The sequence below is a fragment of the Piliocolobus tephrosceles genome, chromosome 3 (genome assembly GCF_002776525.5).
Source record: "Piliocolobus tephrosceles isolate RC106 chromosome 3, ASM277652v3, whole genome shotgun sequence".
Classification (NCBI taxonomy): Eukaryota; Metazoa; Chordata; class Mammalia; order Primates; family Cercopithecidae; genus Piliocolobus; species Piliocolobus tephrosceles.
The window spans coordinates 117,383,821-117,405,494 of record NC_045436.1 but is presented as its reverse complement, the minus strand read 5'-3'; the positions used below and the strand labels follow the sequence as shown (position 1 = coordinate 117,405,494).

The following is a 21,674-nucleotide window of genomic DNA, read 5'->3' as shown; positions in this document are numbered from 1 at the left end:
CTACTGTGATGTCACAAGTCAAAAACGTGATGGTGTCACCCCTCCTGTAACTCCAGGCTTCACAGCTTGTGGCTCCAAAAGAGAACCCTTCCTTCTGCCTAAAAAGAGGATAGGGAAGAGTGGGGAAGACGTTGTCTTGCATGTTGGATACCACGTTAGCCACAGCAAGATAGGGCACCTAGGTCAGAGTCATGAGGACCCCATTCCAGGTCCTGGCTCCCAGATGATATTTCTAGACATGCCCTGAGCCAGAGGGGAACCCCTCTGCCTTGAAGGAAACACCCAGTCCTGCCATCATTCATCGCCTAATAACTGAAAAGCCCTTGGGCCATGAATAACCAGCAGCGATAAACAGGTACAATATCAAGGGCCTTGGGTGAGCTTTTGAGACTTGCTGGCTTCCACTGTCACAGGAAAATAGAGCACCAGACAGGATCTTGGGGCCCCCAATTCCAGGATGTGACTCTTGGATGGCATTTTGGGATCTGCCCTGGGCCAGATGGGAGCACACTGCCCTGAAGGGTGAGTCCCAGGCCAGGCAGGATTCACCAAAAACTGACTTAAGATACCTAGGGCCTTAAGGAAACATCAGTGGTGGTCTGGCAGTACTCCTCATGGTGGCAGCTATGGGGCAAGGCTCCTCTGCCTTTGGAAAGAGGAGGGAATAATGGGGTATCCACTCCCTCAAGCTCAAAAGAGATGTTAGCCCACAACAGAACTTTATGGAAACCAACTAGAGTGAAATCTTGTGGTTTGAGGGCCAGCTCAGCTGCAGAACAATAGGACACCAGGTAGACCTTTAAGGATTTGTATTCTAGTCTCTGACTCCCTGAGGGTACTTCTGGATCCACCTAGTGCCTGGGGATCTTGCCACTCTGAAGGAAAAGTCACAGACCTGGCTGGCTTTGCCACCAGCTGGTTGTAGAACTGTGGGACCTTGAGCGAGTATAGGCAGTAGCCAGGAATGGTTGTAGCAGGTCTTGGGTGAGATCCAGTGCTCTGCAGGCTTCAGGTCTGACCCAGTGTAGTTATAGTGTTGGTGACCAGAGAGGTGCTTGTGTCACTCCACCCCCAACTCCCAGGTGCTTCAGAATAGACAGATACAGAGACTCTGCATGTTTGGGAGAAAGTCAGAGAAGAGTACAAGAGCCTCTGCCTAGTAATCCAGAGAATTCTCCCCAATCTTGTCCAGGACCGTCAAACTAGTACTTCTACAAGCTTGCATGAACCAGTGTTACTGGGCTTGGGATGCCCCCTAACACAGAAACAGCTCAGATCGCAACACCCAAGCCTTTTCACATATCTGGAAAGCCTTTTCAAGAAAGACAGCTACAAATAAGCTAAGACTGTGAAGACTACAATAAATACCTAACTCTTCAATGCGCAGATGCCAAGAACATCTGCTAGCATCAACACCATCCAGGAAAATATGACCTTACCAAATGAAGTAAATAGAGTACCAAGGAACAATCCTGGAGAAATAGAGATATATGACCTTTCAGACAGATAATTCAAAATAGCTGTGTTAAGGAAATTCAAAGAAATTCAAGACAACACAGAGAAGAAATTCAGAATTCCATCAGATAAATTTAACAAAGAGATTAAAATAATTAAAAGGAGTAAAGGAGAAATGAAATTCTGGAGCAAAAAAAAAAAAAAAAATGCAATTGACATGCTGAAGAATGCATTAGAGTCCTTTAGTAGCAGAATTTGATCAAGCAAAAGAAAAAGTTAGTAAGCCTGAAGACAGGCCATTTGAAAATACACAATCAGAAGAGACAAAAGAAGAAAAATAAAAAACAATAAAATATGCCTATAGGACCTAAAAAACAGACTCAAAAAGGGAAATCTGAGAGTTATTGGCCTTAAAGAGGAGGCTGAGAAAGAGGTAGGTGTAGAAAGTTTATTCAAAGGGATAAAAAATAACAGAGAACTTCCCAAACCTAGAGAAAGATATCAACATCCAAGTACAAGAAGTTTATAGACCACTAAGGAGATTTAACCCAACTACCTCAAGGCATTTAATAATCAAATTCCCAATGGTCATATGTAAAGAGAGGATCCTAAAAGCAGCAAGAGAAAAGAAATAAATAACATACAAATGGCACTCCAACATGTCTGGAAGCAGACTTTTCAGTGGAAACCTTACAGGCCAGGAGAGAGTGACATGACGTATTTAAAGTGCTGAATGAAGAAAACATACCAAAAACCTTTTACTCTAGAATAGTGTATCTGCTGAAAATATCCTTCAAGCATAAAGGAGAAATAAAAACTTTCCCAGGAAAACAAAAGCTGGTGCTTTTTCATCAGCACCAGACCTGTCTTACAAGAAATGCTAAGGGGAGTACTTCAATCAGAAAGAAAAGGACATTAATGAGCGATAAATATTCACCTAATGATAATAAAACTTTCTGGTAAGAGTAAGTTCACAGACAAAAAAGAATATTATAACACTGCAATTGTGTTGCGTAAGCTAGTCTTATCCTAAGTAAAAAGACTAAATGATGAACCAATCAAAAATAATAACTGCAAATTTTCAAGACACAGTACAATAAGATATAAATAAAACCAACAAAAAGTTAGAAAGCTGGAGGATGAAGCTAAGGTGAGTTTTTATTAGTTTTCTTTTTGCTTGTTCTTATATTTGTTTATGCAAGTAGTGTTAAGTTGTTATCAGGTTAAAAAAATGGATTAGAAGATAGTATGTATAAGCCACATGGTAACCTCAAACCAAAAAACATACAATGAATACCCCAAAAAATAAAAATCAAGAATGTTAAAGTGAAATAAACCAGACACAAAAGACAAACATCACACATTCTCACTTGTTTGAGGGATCAAAAAAATCAAAACAATTGAACTCATGGATATAGAGAGTAGAGGGAAGGTTACCAGAGGCGGGGAGGGATAGTTGGGAAGAGGATGTGGAGGAGGTGGGGAAGGTTAATGGGTATAAAAAATAGAAAGAATAAGACCTACCATTTGGTAGCAGAACTGGGTAACTATAATCAATAATGACTTAACCGTACATTTTAAAATAAAGAGTATAATTGTGTTGTTTGCAACTCAATGGAGAATTTGCTTGAGGGGATGGATACCCCATTCTTCATGATGTGCTTATTTCATATAGCATGCTTGTATCAAAACATCACATGTAACCCATAAATATATACATCTACTATGTACCCCTTAAATAAATAAATAAATAAATAAATAAATAAATAAATAAATCAAACCCAAAAAAAAGTGGATTGGGGAGGATGTAGGTTAGTTACCTTTTGCAAGGTAGGCTAACCAGTCTTCTACCTTCATCAAATGTAGGAGGTCAGCTTTCATGCTATCTGGTGATGTCTGCTCACAAAAGTTTTCAGCTACTTGGAAATCCATCATCAAACATAATTCCTTCTGTAATGTAATATCAAGCATTACAATGTGCCAATAATAATTTTCCAGGTTTCTTCTGGTATCTTCATATAAAGTTTCCTAATTTTTAACAGAATATCCTTGTGCTTTGATAGTTGTCTTGCCTTGGTTTCCTCTTACCTTTTCAGATTTTGATAAATCAATTGAGTTGCTTTGTGGGAATATAATATCTTTCTTGGTAATCATGAGAGCATCAGAAGGATGTCCAATAACAGGAATAAAACAGTATTACTGATTTTTTTCCATCTGGCACATCTTTCAGAAGGCTAGATTTAACCAGGGCTATTAGCAACATTTTTGGTATTTTTCTTTCTTTCTCTCTTTCTTTCCCTTTATCCCTACTTAGATATTTCACTCAGATCTATGGTTATTTTCTCCAAATCCTTCTAATGAGATTTCTCTACCATAATCTACCTTAAAACTTTTCCTACCTAATTCCAAAGAGAAGTAGCCAGCCATCCTTGAATCAAGCCCTCATCATGTTTTTAGATCCCATCCTTTTTTTTTTCTAAAATGTATGTTAGGTATTATGATTTGTGGGTCTGAAAGACAATCCTGCCCACTAAAAAATCTGATCTAACTCAAAAGATTGGTTTCCCCAAATCATAAATCTTGCTCATAATCAATAATTACTCATTATTTCTAGAATATTATAATTAAAAACATAAGTAAAGCAGGGAGAAATCCAGGATCTCTAATGTAGTTCCCCTGTCCTTTCATTCCACAATGCTCTGACTCAGATTAGAGTATTCAGTCTTAAAGTGATGTTTGTAGTCAAATCATTTACACAGAGGAGACTTTAGGTCCTGCAGCATCTCCATTTATATTCTAACAGCTATCAACTTAGGGAACATTATCCAGGAAGTCTATACCCCATAAATCTGTATGCTATAAGCTTACTTAAATAATCCTACACAACTCCAAGAAAAATGTAGTAATTTGTGGACAAAACTACCTATTTAATTTATTTTGACAGTATGTTGTTTATAGAGAAATATTCTAATTCATCACAGTAAATTTTGCTACTTCGACTTTCATAAGCAAACATTTTTAGGCATTCTTAAAATGCAAATAAGTGACTATTTTAATCACTGTTCCTGCACTCTTTCACTTATTCTAGAGAAAAGTGGGCTAAACTATTTTAACCACGACTGAGAATAGCTGATTGCAGATGCTCACTCAGAATTCTAACATTCGTTCCTCTATGTATTCATTATTTACTATGCTGAGTCTCTTTCACAAGCCTAAAATTCCAAAACTATGTACTCCTCAAATTGCAATTTACTGATTCAGGTCCAGAAGACATGTATGGATAGTATACAACTATGCATTTGCTGCGTAGTGATGGGTCATAATGAAACACTAGCAATTTAGTTTATTGTTTGTAGTGATTACTGGATTGTGTAAGTTCTGTTTGGGCCTCGTAATTTTATTGGCCTTACTCATTTTAATAACTTTACTTCTATTTTCTTCAATTCCATTTTGTGAATAGGACTTTCTAAAGGCTTTTATATAGGGATACTGTGGTGTCTTCATTGAAAATTTAGAGGATGTTATGAAACATCCATCCAGTTCACATCCATATTTCTTTAAACTCTCACTGAAGGTGCAGCTACCAATACTCACATTTTTACCATAAGATTCTGCATTCCTGGACATGATTGAGTGGACCAGGGTTGGACACCTGACTCAAGATGGATTAATGAGGACAGAAGATAAGAATGTGATAAATATGGAGAAGTCATGATCTCATCATCTTAGGGGAAGTGGAGCAGGAAAATAAAAGGAAGTAAAAAGAGAAAGAGAAACAAAGCTGATCTGCAAACGAACATGAATGGACCAGTCCTGGTGAGCAGCAAAAAGATGAAACAGGAGCAGATTCTGGCTGTGGATTCTTATCTTTGGCAAACTTTTCTTAGGTCTCTTGACATTTCTGACTTAAGGTTTCCATGAGACACTTCAGTGTCCTTATAGAATAGCACATTTTTGTTCCTGACCTAATTTAAATTATTTCCCATTATTTACATTCACAACATCCTGTAACAATGCTTATTTATATATCCTTAGGACTGTAGTGTGAACTTTATTTATATCAATTGACTTAATCTCCAATCACAATAGTAAACTGGGTATTAACCTCATTCTGCAGAGGAAGATGCAACACATGACTATAAAGCATTTAGAGCAGTGCCCAGCATATGCTAAGTCCTATGTCAGTACGGGCTGTTATCACTACCCTGCTAAATTGAGAGTCTTTTCAGATCAGGTCATATTCTGATTTCATTTTGCACTTTGTTTCCATTTCTAATGCAAATCGTTTTCCTTTGATACACTTAGTATCAGTAGTAGTTATAAAATATATGATTAGACCCCCAAAATTGAGATTTCCTGAGTAATAATATAAATGTGTGAGCTTACAGGCAATATTGTGTGTATATGTGGTAGTGGTGTGTGTGTGTGTGTGAGAGAGAGAGACAGAAGCTGTATGGTCTTTTGTGTCTCTTTCCTCCATCTCACAAGATTTTTATAATGGGTTTTAATTTAGACACTATATCTCAAATAATACAAAATTTTTATAACATCTGGATAGTATGTGTACTATTATAAACACCTTATAACAGCTTATAAATGTAATATTTGCATAGCTAATGTCTTTTTTACATATTACACTATAAGGAATAATTCTTATTAAATATGAGTAAAATAAGGTTCTAGGTTAACTCTGCTATTAGTCAACCTAGGGGGTGAATCCATATCTTTGGATTTAAAAATTCATGTTATTTCCAATTATTTTGGAACATTTGTTTTTTTAAAGAAAACTTCTTAAATGAATAAAATGTTAGTACATTAAATAAACATATTAAACAAGGAACACATATTTCAGATCAAGGAAGCTAAAGAGGGATACTTATTGCATAGTTACCACATACCAGGCATTGTGTCAAGGGATTCTACATGTGTGTTTTCATTCGATCTTCAAATCAAACTATTGTGACTCATGCCATCTATCATAGAGCAGTGCTAGGAGCAAGTAGATAATGGGTGGTTCCGTAAGTGATTCTGAGTCTCAGAAAGATCATTATGGATTATTTTCAATCATGATTCAGTTAGTGTTGCCTGTTTACTGTAAGTACAAAATGTCTCATAGCCGAGCAATGTATAAATAAAGCAGCCTTAGGCGATTGAGTTGGGAGAACTACCTAGGTTTCTGATTTTGGGTTTGGGCCAAGAAAATGTGAAAACTCTCAAAACTAACTCCACCTTCTACAGGCTCCTCTCTTGACAGGTCCATGCTGCATGGGAACATGCATGCTTTTTGTCTCTCCCTGACTGTAATTTAATAGTAAACAACCACTACTACACCATCTGCAGTAGCAGCCCAATGTAATTCTCATGGAGCCAACAGATATTGTAATAACACTACTTAAGAACAAGAAAACACTGATGATGCACTTCTCTCTTTGAGGTAAGAAAAGTTTTTTTTTCATGAGGGAATAGCTTAGAAAGTAAAGCATGTATAGCATTTTCATTTAACTTTTTACTATCCAAACTAACACCCCCATATATGTATATATACAGAGGTGGTGATTTTGGCAATGTGAGAAATTTTGGTAACACCTCCTTTACTAGAGCATTATGCATATTTCAGATTCTAAGGACATAGAGCATTCAGGAATCCTGCCTAGTGTTTTCCTCCTACTACAGATTTTTTCTTTATCCTCTCACACTATTAAAAAAACACAAAGCTTACATTTTAACAAATTGCTCCAGACTTGACTTTGCTATCTTATCTAAAATTTTGGAAAAGGGAGAAGAAAATTAGCCATAGAAAGAGTAACTTAATTTAGAGCACATGGCATAAAACATTTAATCTCGATCCTGCTATTGAGTTTTAACTTCCCTGTAATATGTAGTTTAAACTATGCTGTTCAAAAGTAGAAATGTAAATCATCAGGCCCCATCTCAGATTACAAAATTAGAACCTCTGAGTTCTAACCCAAGTTTCTGTGGTTGAATAGGTGATTTTTATGAATGCTTATAACTTGTATTTAAACCAGAATCATAAACATTTGTAGGTGTTACTGTAGGGGTGACTCATAGGTGAAAAATCCTAAGGTACAGACCAAAGAACATGGAAGAATTCTCAGGTGAATACCATATCATCAACCTTGAGGTCTTCAAACAGGATTGCCAACAATTTAAGGAACCACCCATGCCTCTGCCTGTGTCAACTACATTCGGTCTCTCTGAGCTCGTATTTCTTCTGTGCTCACTTCTTCTGTGATCTGGTTTTACTCTGTCCTGAGGAGCTGATCTCATCAGGCAGGCAATGAATACTCAGAGAGAGGTCCAGGGGCTTTCTCTCTGCTGTTCTGTTCAGCTTGGATCAAGCATATAATTTTATTCCCCAAATTCTTCCACAGTAGTGCATTCAATACATAGGACTTAATGATATTGTGTTCACTAATACAGATAATGCTAAAGTTGAAAGAAATCTTAGCTTTATCTAATCCATGTACATTTTGCTAAAGTATAAACTAACACCCTGAAAAGTGGTGCCAAGCTCGGAACTACGGAGCCAGAAAAAATGTGAGAAACCAATTCCATATACCCTGACTCCTGAGCTGTTTTTTTGTTACTGTATGGTACTATCTCTCTCTGCAATCAGGTGAGAAACCAATTGCATATACCCTGACACCTGAGCTGTTTTCTTGTTACTGTATGGTACTATCTCTCTCTGCAATCAGTTGAATTCAGTATGTGGTATGAAAACAAACTGAAGTGAAGTGACAAGTTGTATTCTATGTGGAATGGAGACATCAGATATCTAAAGTAAATTTGCATCAAACCTTAAGAGTAGATAAGATATAATTACAGATATTAAATGGTCTTTGTTAACTTTGCATTTTTCCATAGTACAAATTTATCCTTAATTCCTCCACATGCATTTGTATGTTCATTGCAGCACGATTTACAATGGCAAAGACTTGGAAGCCACCCAAATGCCTATCAATAATAGACTGGATAAAGAAAATGTGCACATATACAAATACCATGCAGCCATAGAAAAGAATGAGTTCACGTCCTTTGCAGGGACATGAATAAAGCTGGAATCCATCATTCTCAGCAAACTAACACAGGAACAGAAAACCAAACACTGCGTGTTCTCACTCATAAATGGGAGTTGAACAAGGAGAACACATGGGCATAGAGAGGGCAACACCAGACACCAAGACACCAAGACCTGTTGGGGAGTGAGGGGCAAAGGGAGGCAGAGCATTAGGACAAATACCTAATGCATGTGGGGCTTAAAACTGAGAGGACAGGTTGATAGGTGCAGCAAACCACCATGTATACCTATATAACAAACTTGCACGTTCTGCACATATATCCACAAACTTAAAAGTAAAATTTTAAAAATGTATCCTTAGAAAGTTTAATTATTTATATAAATTGTATATAAAAGTTAAGAAAAACATACATTTAAGAAAACCATATTTAATAATTCCAAATGAAACTTTTAGGTGAGTGGGGGACTGTGGAAAAAAGATGTGAGTATCTGAGATTGAAAAGAATCACTGAAATCATGTACAAACTCTGTTTTCTTGCCCAGTGGTTGCTTTCTCCATCAGAGACAGAAGGCATCAAATGCAGACATATAAGAACCCTGCAAGGACTGTGTTCACCTACCACTGAACTTATCAACTCCAGGCAAAATATGCTCCAATATTAAAATCACATTTCAAAGTATATTTAATTTTGCCATTCTCAAATGAGAATGACACTATTATGAGATCTCTGGCGTGTTGATTATTCTAGCCAGAAACTTCTGTCATAGCAGCACCTTTGCTCCAGTTCTTGTCCTGCATCCAGGAAGAATGAGGTATGCAGACAAGTGAAGGGGGAAGAAGAAGAGTTTTATTTAGCATTAGAACAGTTCAGAGGAGTGAGTAGCTCCTCTCTGTAGGAAGGGCATCCAGTCAAGTGGTCAGCTCTCTGCAGAGAGGAGGCCCTGGAGAGGACAGCTCCTCTCTGAAATTCAGGCAGGTTATTGGGACATTTCTGCAGGTCTCTGAAGCTCTCAGTGGAGGGGGTAGCTCCTCTCTGCTCACAGGTTGTTTCTGCAGCTATCAGCAGAGAAGTTACTCCTCTCTGCAGCTGGTCTTCAAGTCCTATTGTCTCTCTACCCTCTTTGTCCCTTGGCCATCCTCTGCCCTGCTCTGCCTGAGCCCAGGTGTATTAGTCCATTTTTACACTGCTGACAAAGACATACCTGGAACTGGAAACAAAAAGAGGTCTAATTGGACTTATGGTTTCACATGGCTGGGGAGGTCACAGAATCACGGAGGTGAAAGGCACTTCCTACATGGCAGCAGTAACAGAAAAATGAGGAAGAAGCAAAAGCAGTAATCCTTGATAAACCCATCAGATCTTGTGAGACTTATTCACGATCACGAGAATAGCATGGGAAAGACCAGTCCCCATGATTCAATTACCTCCCCCTGGGTCCCTCTTGCTGTACGTGAGAATTCTAGGAGATAAAATTCAAGTTGAGATTTGGGTGGGGACGCAGTCAAACCATATCATTCCATCCCTGACCCCTCCAAATCTCATGCCCTCGTATTTCAAAACCAATCATGCCTTCCCGACCATCCCCCAAAGTCTTAACTCATTTTTGCATTAACCCAAAAGTCTGCAGTTCAAATAATCTCATCTGCGACAAGGCAAGTCCCTTCTGCCTATCAGCCTGTAAAATCAAAAGCAAGCTAGTTACTTCCTAGATACAATGGGGGTACAGGTATTGGGTAAATAGAGCCATTTCAAATGGGAGAAATTGGCCAAAACAGAGGGGTACAGGGCCCATGCAAGTCCGAAATCCAGCAGGGCAGTCAAATTTTAAAGCTCCAAAATGATCTCCTTTGATTCCAGGTCTCACATCTAGGTCACACTGATGTAACAGATGGGTTCCCGTGGTCTTGGGTAACTCTGCTCCTGTGACTTTGCAGGGTACAGCCTCCCTCTCAGTTGCTTTTATGGACCATCATTGAGTGTCTGCAGCTTTTTCAGGCACATGGTGCAACCTGTCAGTGGATTTACTGTTCTGGCGTCCGGAGGCTGGTCGCCCTCTTCTCACAGCTCCCCTAGACGGTGCCCCACTAGAGACTCTATGTGTGGCCTCTGACCCCATATTTCCTTTCTGCACTGCCCTAGCAGAGGTTCTCCATGAGGGCCCCACTCCTGCAGCAAACTTCTGCCTGAGCATTCAGGTATTTCTATATATCTTCTAAAATCTAGGCAGAGGTTCCCAAACCTCAATTCCTGACTTCTGTGCACTTGCTGGCTCAATACCACATGAAAGCCACCAAGGCTTGGGGTTTTTCCCCTCTGAATCCATGGCCCAAGCTCTAGATTGGCCCCTTTCTAGAGCAGCTGGAATACAGGTCACCAAGTACCAAGGCTGTACACAGCACAGGGACCCTGGGCCCAGTCCATGAAACAATTTTTTCCTCCTGGGTCTCTGGGCCTGTGATGGAAAGGGCTGCTATGGAAGATCTCTGGCATGGCCTGGAGACATTTTCCCCATGGTCTTGGGCATTAATTTGTTGCTTGCTACTTGTGCAAATTTCTGTAGCCAGCTTGAATTTCTCCTCAAAAAATATTTTTTCTTTTTCTTACTGCATTGTGAGGCTGCAAATTTTCAGAACTTTTATGCTGTTTCCATTTTTAAAATGAATGCTTTTAACAGCATCCAAGTCACCTTTTGCATGCTTTCCTGCTTGGAAATTTCTTCCACCAGATACCCTAAATCAAGTTCATCTCCATCTGAGACCACCTCAGCCTGGACCTTATTGTTCATATCACTAGCAGCATTTTTGTCAAGGTCATTCAACAAGTCTCTAGGAGGTTCCAACATTCCCCCATTTTCCTGTCTTCTTTTGAGCCCTCTAAACTGTTACAACCTCTGCCTGTTACCCAGTTTCAAAGTTGCTTCCACATTTTCGGGTATCTTTTCAGCAATACCCCACTCTAATGGTACCAATATACTGTATTAGTCCATTTTCATTCTGCTGTTAAAGACATACCTGAAATTGGCGGAAGAAAAAGAGGTTTAATTGGACTTACAGTTCCATGTAGCTGGGGAGGCCTCATCATGGCAGGAGGCAAAAGGCACTTCTTACATGGCAGCCACAAGAGAGAAATGAGGAAGTAGCAAAAGCAGAAACTCCTGATAAACCCATCAGTTCTCATGAGACTTATTCACTATCACAAGAATAGCCCGGGAAAGACCTACCCCCATGATTCAAGTGCTCTCTCCGAGTCCCTCCCATAACACGTGGGAATTCTGGGAGCTATCATTGAAGTTGAGATTTGGACGGGGACACACCCAAACCATATAACCAGGAGCTAAACGATGAGAACATGTGGACACATAAAGGTGAACACCATTCCCTGGGGCCTATTGGAGGGTGGAGGGTGGGTGGAGGGAGAGGATCAGGAAAAGTAACTAATGGGTGCTAGACTTAATACCTGGGTGATGAAATAATCTGTACAACAAATCCCATGACACATGTTTACCTCTGTAACAAACCTGTACATGTACCCCTGGACTTAAAATAAAAGTTAAAAAAAAATTATCCTTGGCCTAGACAGTTGTGTGTCCAATAGAGTGAACCAGCTTGAGTTGTCTTCTAATAAGAGCAAGGAAGTAAATTTTTGTCAAGCATTTTGGTCTACTGTCTTTCTCCTCACTTGGAGAGCGTGCCCCCCTGCACTATCTATTTTAACACATTTTCTTCTCTGCAGCAAGTTTTTATCTTTTAAATGTTTTTGATGTTGCTAGACAAGAAAGATATAGCATTTTAAATTCTATTCTGTATTATTGATGAGACTGAACACTTACATTGTGTTTATTAGCCATGATTACTTATTAGCGCAATAATTATTTTTCCTTTTTGGACATATCATTTAGGATACTATTTCTTTGCTAAGTCAATTTATAAGAAATTTGTACGTTAAAAATAATATTTACTTTACTAGTTTCATATAATCATTAATTTTTACATAAAGAATTTTCAATTCTTGATTTTTTGTTTTTACTTTACTCATCTCTTAACTGAATGAGACCTTACTTACAATGTTACAGATGTTTACATAAATGGTTATTTCAGAAAACCTTGGAAAATTCTACTTGCAAGTTGGTGGGGCTTCTGGGCATTTGCTATTAATACTGTTCTTCCTTCATGATGGAAGAGATGGAATTGATAACTTTGCAATATTGACTCAGAAGTAAGGGTACTACAAGGCCCTGACCAAACCCTTCCAGAAGAAAATGTATAAATGTTGCAAGACAGTATTTGAAAGAGAGATGACAGAAAATGAGAGTAATTATTTCCAACATTCATATTTTTTCTTCCTGGGTCCAGGAAAATTGTGCATCATGCTACTGTTATGGGATCCTTGGGGTGTCACTTCACCAGCTGGCAACCTCTGAGACCAGTGGCAGCTTTGCCTGAGTTTTGCTCTGGCTGCTGGACTCATTCTGCCCGCTTGGCCTGGCAGGCTGCAGTCAACTACCACTACTGGCCTGGATCCCACACCTGCCAAGGGCGAGCCAGATATGAAGCAGTGAGGGGTGTGTGAGCAAGCATGGCATCCAGCCACTGCTCACAGCCAGGCACACCTGCTGTGGCGGGGCCAGCAGCTCCAGGCACCAGCATGGGCACTGGCTCCCGTGAGGCTGAAGCTAGCCCAGGTATACCATAAGTGATTTCCACAGCTGACACCGGAGAACATGGTGTGGTTCCCAGAAACTTGGAAATACCAGGAACTGCAGAGCCCTAGGTTGTCACAGCCCTGGCTCAGGGAGCTCCTAGGTCTGCGCTCCCTGCAGGGCCACAGCTCTTCTCACCTTCTCTCTTCTCTCCTTCTTGTCACCTGCAACATGGCAGGCAAAAGGCATGTTTTATCTGTTTGTATTACAGCTCTTTTAGCCCCACCATCAGCAGGTCCTGAGTTCTTGTTCTGTGTCCAGGAAAAATGAGGTACACGGACAAGCGGAGGGTGAGCAAGATGAAGAGGAACTTTATTGAGCAATAGAACAGCTCATAGGAGACCCACAGTGGGCAGCCCCTCTTCATAGCCAGGGTGTCCCGACAAGTGTTCAGCTTTTAGCAGAGATGGTAGGTCCTCTCTATAGCTGGTTGTCCCATTGTTTCTTCAACTCTTAGCAGTGAGGGTAGTTCCTCTCTGCAGCTGGTTGTCCCATCATTTCCTCAGCTCTCAACAGAGAGAGTAGCTCCTCTCTTAGTCAGGTTGTCCCAGTGAGTGCCCAGTTCCGGTCCTAGAAGTGGGTTCTGCCTGGCCATGCAAGGGTGGGGGTGGTGCAGTCGCCTCCCTTGGGGACATGGGGCACAGGGGACCCACTGCTGCCACTGCTGTTCCCGCAGCCACTCCTGCTACCACCACTTGCGCCTCCCTGCTACAGCCAGCATGGTGGCAGCAGCCACTCCGACGGCCTGTCACTCCCCTCACTACTTTGTGATATTTCTACTACAGAATAGAGAAGGCCTGGCTCTCAGTGCCCCTATTAGGAAAAAAAGTTATAATTAGAAATAATCATTGCCAGTCATTTGAGTTATGAGTGGGTACTTCCCCATTGGAAGCAACTGGCAGGCAGTGCTCAGGAGGTTTGTCTTTGGACAGCAGCAGCTTCTTGTTCCCAAGAAGAAGACGTCCCAAACTGCATAGGCATTCAAACTAAACAGGCCATGGGACTAACAGAGCAGCCAGGGCACACAAGGCCTGGTTATCACCTAGTATTATTTATATTATCTAAAGTCTTCCTCCTTTGATAATATCTCTCATTTGGTATTTTAAATGCGTTCTCAATTCCTTTAAAACGAATCAAGTGATTAGTGAGTATCTGCAAAAGAAATAATTACTCCTGATGAAGGCAAATTTCCAAAACAGCTATATTTAATATAGCTTTCTATTTCCTTCATACATGAATGAACACTTGACTGAATATAAAATTGTGACATCATAAATTTTCTTTTAGCATTTTATTTTCTGATATTTAGCACTATAGAGGTGTATTCAAAGTGAGAATGACTTCTGCCACATAGCTACCTATTATTTTTTTAAAGTATTTTTGTTTTTTAAGTTGTATACTGGGTGAGATTTTTTTTTTTTTAATTTCAAGGATGGGGCTTTCATCAATTTTAACAAGAATTTGAATTTTTTTTAGTCTTCAAGTTCAAGGTTGTTGTTTATATGTTTGTTTTAGTCAAAAAATCTTTCTCATGTCATATGTCATTATTTTGGCTTCAGCTTTTTTCTTACATCTTCTTTTGGAGTACTTCAGTCACTTCTATAATTTTCTGCCTCTTTGCATTTGTTATCAATCATTTTCTGGTGTGACTATTTTACCATAAGACAAATTAAGTGTTAAGGCAAATAGAATTACTGGCAGTAAAATGAGTAATCACATGATGATAAAAGTTATATTTCACAGGGAAAGTTGTTAAATTCAATTCTGATTTTATATCTGTGTGTATGTATATGTGTGTGTGTGTGTGTGTGTGTGTGTGAGAGAGAGAGAGAGAGAGAGAGAGAGAGAGAGAGAGAGATCTTATATATGCTGGCAAAATATAGCCCCAGAATGTACAAAGCCTAAGTTAACAGACATTCAGATGACCGCACAAGAATTTTCAGAGCCCCTGAATATGTTACATTTAAGGAAAAAGAAACTTTGCAAATGTGCTTAATATCAGGGACCTCAAGATGGCAAAATTATCCTGGATTAATATAAGTGGGACCAATGTAATCATGAGTCCTTAAAAGTAGAGAATGTTTTAGCTGTCGTCAGAGAACAATGACAACATGGAAAACATTTGATACCCCACGCTGACTGTGAAATAAAGGGGGCTACATGCAAGAACTAGGGAGAGGCCTCCAAAGGGGCAGTCCTGCTGCCCCTTGATTATATCCCTGTCATACCCATGTTGGAATTCTGACCTACAGAACACTAATATAATAAATGTGGGTTGTTTTAAGTCATATATTTATACTCATATCTCCCATTAGAATACCAAACAATCGGGTTCATCCTAGTATTCTCCCATTTGCTCATTATAACTTTTTTCTCTGACAGTGAGAAATATGGTTGTCATCTTCATTATATTTACTTATTTGTTCAAACGTAGTACATATATAAAATAATTTCAGAATTGGTAATCCATACCGCTGTTTGAAACAAATTTACTAACTGTTTTTAAACAGTCTTTTCTGGCTTTAGCCTTAGAGTTTGTAGTACAAATATTGTTCTACAAAATTACTTAAGTCAGCTGCTTTCCCAAGACAGGGGAAGTTCTCATTAGCAGCCACTTGCAGTCTAGCACGTCTGCCTCTCGGCTTGAATTACTAATCAATCACCAAACTCTGTACGGGAAAAGGCAGCTCAGACTATTGGTCTCACTTTCTGCATATCTTGGGTATTTACACTTATTTTTGTTGTTATTTTTGTTGCCTTGTCAGCTTTGAACTTGCTTTTTGTCCATGAGATTGCTGAAAGTTCTCAAAATTCAGTTTCTTCAGCTTTTAATAATTACTTTCTTCTTGTTTGATGAGCATCTCTATCCATGAAATTTGTGAATCAACAACTGCTTGAAAAGAATAGTGCTTCCGTGTAGAAAGTCAAAATCATCTCAGGAGTTTTATTTTTCTCTGGAATCTTGGTTCTTTAAATCTTGGCTATCTTAGTTACTCTTCGAAGACGGGTTGTTTGATTGTGTGCTTCTTTTTTCACTTTTTCACTTGTTCTTAGTGGGAGGATTGGCCAGTTACAAGCTATTTCTTAGCAGGTAGAAGGGAAAATTCTCAAAGCCTGTAACTGTTTCCCTAAATGCTAGTTTTAGTGTTTAGTTTTACTTCATGTTTTTTAGTCCTAAATTAGAAGCCTGCCGCTATAACTTTCCTGTTCCCATTATTTATAATGGATTGGCTTTGATTTTAAATGGCATCATATTTATCATTTAATACATTTACTAGGAACCTTGAAGAGAACATATGAGTCCTTGCAAGCAGGTTACCATGTTGGCCTGGAAGTGTCTGTAGAGTTGGAGTCAAGTTTTCTTTTTTCTTACTCAAAGAATAAAACACATTTTGTTTTAGTCAAAGTACTTTTATAATAAATTAATTAAGCTAAAATATGTGACATTTATTTTGAATAATTCCAGAATTATTTTCATGAAGTCATTTACCGTAGGGTATATCTTCAATTAGGGATATATTAAAAAAAAGTATTTTACAGACTTTAGGGGAAAAAATAGAATGAATTAACATGTGAAAATGGTTCACAAATCAAATAAAATCATCAATCGATTAGCTTTTATCTTTTCAAATGCACCATTAAATAAAACAATTATTTACTTTATTCAATTATGTTTCAAAATAATGTTGACACTATTTTCTATAAAGACAAATATAATGAGTATTCTGAAAATGATAGGGTGTGACTCACATAAATGTATCTTCTTCTGTGCAACCCCCAATTTCCCAGAGCATCCAAGCAGGTTAGCTATGATCCAGGAAGGCAGCAGCAGCAAGTTTAAAAGTGATCATTGGTTATTTAGTTAATGTGAAATTATCTTGGAAGTGCTCTTCTCTCACTGATCCCCATTACCTTGGCAAAATATATAACTGATTCTATTAATGCTCTTGTACTTGTCCTGCCAATTAATTCCATTCATATTCAAAGTAGTTTCAGTCATGCTCCATTTCAATCGATTTTATCTGCATGGCACACTGGTCACAGAGTGGTCACATTGTACAGCAGGTGAAGCTGGCTATGAGATGTCCCACAGTCTTTCAGTCAGTGCACTGCTGGAAGCATGTGCTTATTTACTTATTCAGCAAATATCCTTGCAGCGTTGGGAGAGCACTAAGGAAGTAAAAGTGAAAGAGGCATATTTGTGTTTTCAAGAAATATTATTTTGGAGAACAGACATCTTTAAATACAGATTTTTTTAAGTATAAAAATAATTACAATTTGTGTGGTGCTTCATAGATTGTATACCACATTATCACGTAGTATGCCTCAGTTAAGTCCATGATATAGCTATAACGTTTGAAACATCTATCTTCAATGTATGAAATGGCTACGTAATGTAAGTTTGGGTAAATCAAAGAAAAGATAATTCACTTTGTACAAGGTGAAATGTACAAGGTGAAATGCCCTTTCCTCATGTCCAATAGAACTATCAATAGACATTAATAATAGATACCAAAGAACACAATAGAAAAAAATGTGGTTTATATCTTTTCTTTTCATTTGCCATTCCCTGTCCCTTTTGTTTTCCATACATTCATACTTGATAAAGTCTTATTTTCTTCTTAGAATCCTTAGGCAGATCTGCCATCTCGCGTTCTCTTACGTGAAGCTTATAACATGACCCACCACTGTACTCTATTTGGAAAAAGACAAAACCCATATTAAAGTCTTTAGGTTTCTTATTTTAACCTACATTCTACCTACATTCCAGAATCTACTGCTTGATTTTTTTAACATATTAGTTATATGCCTGCTTATTAGTGGCTGAAGTAGAGTAGATGCTTAATAAGTATTCATCAAATGGAAGAATTATGAATCACTAAGTTAATAATATTAGACACCCATTTAGTAAGTGCTTGCTATGTGTCAGGCATAGTACTAATGCTTCTCGTGGATGGCCTCAGTTAATCCTCAGACCAACCCTAAGACATGGATATTTTACTATCATCATCCCCATTTTACAAATAGGAAAACTCAGGCACAGAACTACAACAACTTAACAATGGGTACATATCTTGTTATGGAAATAATATCAGACCTATGTCTTGGCCATGTTATGAGCTGCCTTTAACATCTGACCAATTATATGCATCTTTTTATTCATTTAAAAAGGTCTGAATTTGATTAATTATTGAGGTCCATGGCATTTTTTCAAATGTATTGCATTTCTCAGTTGTATTCCCAAACAATAAAGCTAAACCTTAATGTTTCAAAACAATATTTAAAAGGGTTGACCAACTTTAGTGTTGATTGTAAAAATCACATCAAGGATTTTTATACAACTAGTTACAGATCCTGACAAATCTAGTTCCAGACACAGACATTGCTATAATCAAAATAAGAGCTATATGACTAACATTTTGAGTTTTTTCTTTCAATATTAAAATATAGAAAACTCATAGTGAAAAAAAATTTTCATTTAAATTTTATCCTTTTGATTACTGACTAAATAAAAATTTTAAGATAATATAAAATAATCTTTTAAAATAGAGTTTATATCAGGAATGTCTACCAGTATTAAACAATTCAACAGAGCATGCTCCTTCCTTTCCAGCCCCGGCCCCGGACCCTGCAGCTGCCGAGATGTTGATGCCTAAGAAGAACCGGATTGCCATTTACGAACTCCTTTTTAAGGAGGGAGTCATGGTGGCCAAGAAGGATGTCCACATGCCTAAGCACCCGGAGCTGGCAGACAAGAATGTGCCCAACCTTCATGTCATGAAGGCCATGCAGTCTCTCAAGTCCCGAGGCTACGTGAAGGAACAGTTTGCCTGGAGACATTTCTACTGGTACCTTACCAATGAGGGTATCCAGTATCTCCATGATTACCTTCATCTGCCCCCGGAGATTGTGCCTGCCACCCTACGCCGTAGCCGTCCAGAGACTGGCAGGCCTCGGCCTAAAGGTCTGGAGGGTGAGCGACCTGCGAGACTCACAAGAGGGGAAGCTGACAGAGATACCTACAGACGGAGTGCTGTGCCACCTGGTGCCGACAAGAAAGCCGAGGCTGGGGCTGGGTCAGCAACCGAATTCCAGTTTAGAGGCGGATTTGGTCGTGGACGTGGTCAGCCACCTCAGTAAAATTGAAGAGTATTATTTTGCATTGAATAAATTTACAGCCAAAAAACCTTAAAAAAAAAAAAATACAATTCAACAGAAAAAAATACCTTGGGGCATTTCACCTTTTGGAATATTATTCTTTGAAGACTGCCGGCATCTTTTTTTTTTTTTTTTGGTTATTATATAAAACATAAAATAATCTACAATTTCAAAAGACTTCTATCAAAAAGTATCATAATAAAAATATAATATATAAAAATTAAGTTCTACTGCTCACTATTGTATGTGACCTATGATGTATATGTGTGTGTTTATACATGTATATACACACATACATATGATAAATGTTTATACATGTATATACATGTATAAATACACCCATATGACAAATGTTTATACAAAGAGTAGTTGTCCTTGATTTTTATGAAGTCAGTGAAAAGCATGGACTAAATTATTTGTTTTAAGTTTTTATGTAGAGTTGTAACATTTTGGTTAAATATACACATAAATATAAATCATTTCATGTTTTCATTTTGTTTCTAGGGAAATATTCATTTTAAATAAAATCTATTCTGCATTTTTAAATGTTTTTTAGAAAGTGTTTTTGGTAATAAAATCTCATTTTGTTTCAGAGAATGGAGACTGATTCAAGTTTCCTGGAGAAATGGAGCTTATTGTAAGGCTGCACACACCCATCATAAGGGAGATGAGGATCAGAGGAAAAGAAGTAACACTGGTTATTAACTATCCAATTGCTTTTCTTTCCCCCAGCAGCAAGAAGAGTTCAGGGAACCATAGTATTTCTTCACTAACATGATGCTCGAGACCAAGAGGATATTGATCTCCAATTAAAGTCATTAGGAGTATCCTCAGTTTTAAATCTAAGAAAATTCTCATCCTTTGAAATATTATTGGTATATTTTAACGAGTCTCTCAAGTACAGATTAGGCAATATTGCTCTAGAGATAGAAACTACTGTGAATGGCTTTAATTGAAGATACATGGGGTTAATTTTCATGAATGACATTTGGGGTAATTAAGGCAGAGTAGTATTGGGTGAGGGGAAAGAGGGTGTTCAGGGAAAGAAGCTTCATACATGTCAATGGGCTCCTACAGCTGTCTTTCTTACACATATGTGCATAAGATTGAGTAGTTTACCTTGCTCATGGTAATTCCATGCCAGAACTTAGGAAAATTTTGCAGGACATTTTGACTTGCTTTAGGCAACACTTCTCACCCATACTGAAACACTCTCCTTGCTAACAGAGAAGAATACAATCCCAAGGCCATAGACTCTTTTGTTTGACATAGTCTTGTCTCTCTAATGAAAATAAAGAAAAACCATTTTGCCGTTAATTTTAACAGTTTTTTAACTGCATGCCATCTAAAAATGTATCAACACAATAGAAATGAGAACATAAGCTTTGATATTGACTTACCTTTCAGATTCCTCACACACTACTCAGTTGCTAAGAAGAGCCAGTCTCAGGTGCACCTCCATGAACAAAATGGGAGGAACATGGAGCCACGTCTATACCTTCGCGGATGCTTAATCTTGTGTCTATCTTTTCCACTACCCCTGTATTAATTTCTTTTGGCTGTGGTGACACATTACCACAATTTTGGTGCCATTGAAAAATAGAAATTTGTTCTCTTACAGTTCTAGAGTCTAGCAGTCCAAAATCAAGGTGTGGTGGGGCTGTGCTCCCTGCAGAGGCTGCAAAAGAGAATCTATTCATTGTCTCTTCCAGTTTCTCCTGGCCAATAATATTCTGTGATTTGTAGCCACACCAGTTCAATCTCCAAGGACAGCATCTTCAGATTTCTCTCTGCTCTGTTTTCATATTGCCTCCTCTTCTGTGCATGTAGCCAAATTTTGCTCTGCATCCCTTTATGAAGTTACATGTGTTGCAGTGGAGCTCACCCAGATAATTCAAGATAACCTCCCCATCTCAAAATTCTTAATTTAGTCTATGGCCATACCACCCTGAACATTCCTGATCTTGTCAAAATTCTTAATTTAATCACATCTACAAAGACATTTTTCTTGCCATATAAGATAGTATTCACAGGTTCCAGGGTTTAAGACATGGAAATATTTTGAGAAGCCATTTTCCAGGCAACCACAAATTGTTCATTGGTTAACAAGTAAAACCAAGTACATATAAACTCAGCTGAGTCTAAATTCTTTCTCTCAACTTCCTTAAGCCCATACCCATCTTTATTACCTAGACCAACTCAGAGACACACAAAGGTCTTTGAGAAGACCCCAAGAGTCAAATACTGCTGAGTAGACACAGGGCAAATGACTCAAACACTGCCTTATGAGAGAAATATAATTTTCACTTAACCTAGTTAA

At 38.3% G+C, this 21,674-nt stretch overlaps 1 pseudogene across 1 annotated transcript; it reads left to right on the top strand.

The window, feature by feature from the left end:
- Positions 1–18,790: 18,790 nt before the first annotated feature.
- LOC111524920 lies at positions 18,791–19,399 on the top strand (annotated as a pseudogene). The gene has a single exon (XR_002725910.2). The product of XR_002725910.2 is annotated as a 40S ribosomal protein S10 pseudogene (transcript).
- Positions 19,400–21,674: the final 2,275 nt, after the last annotated feature.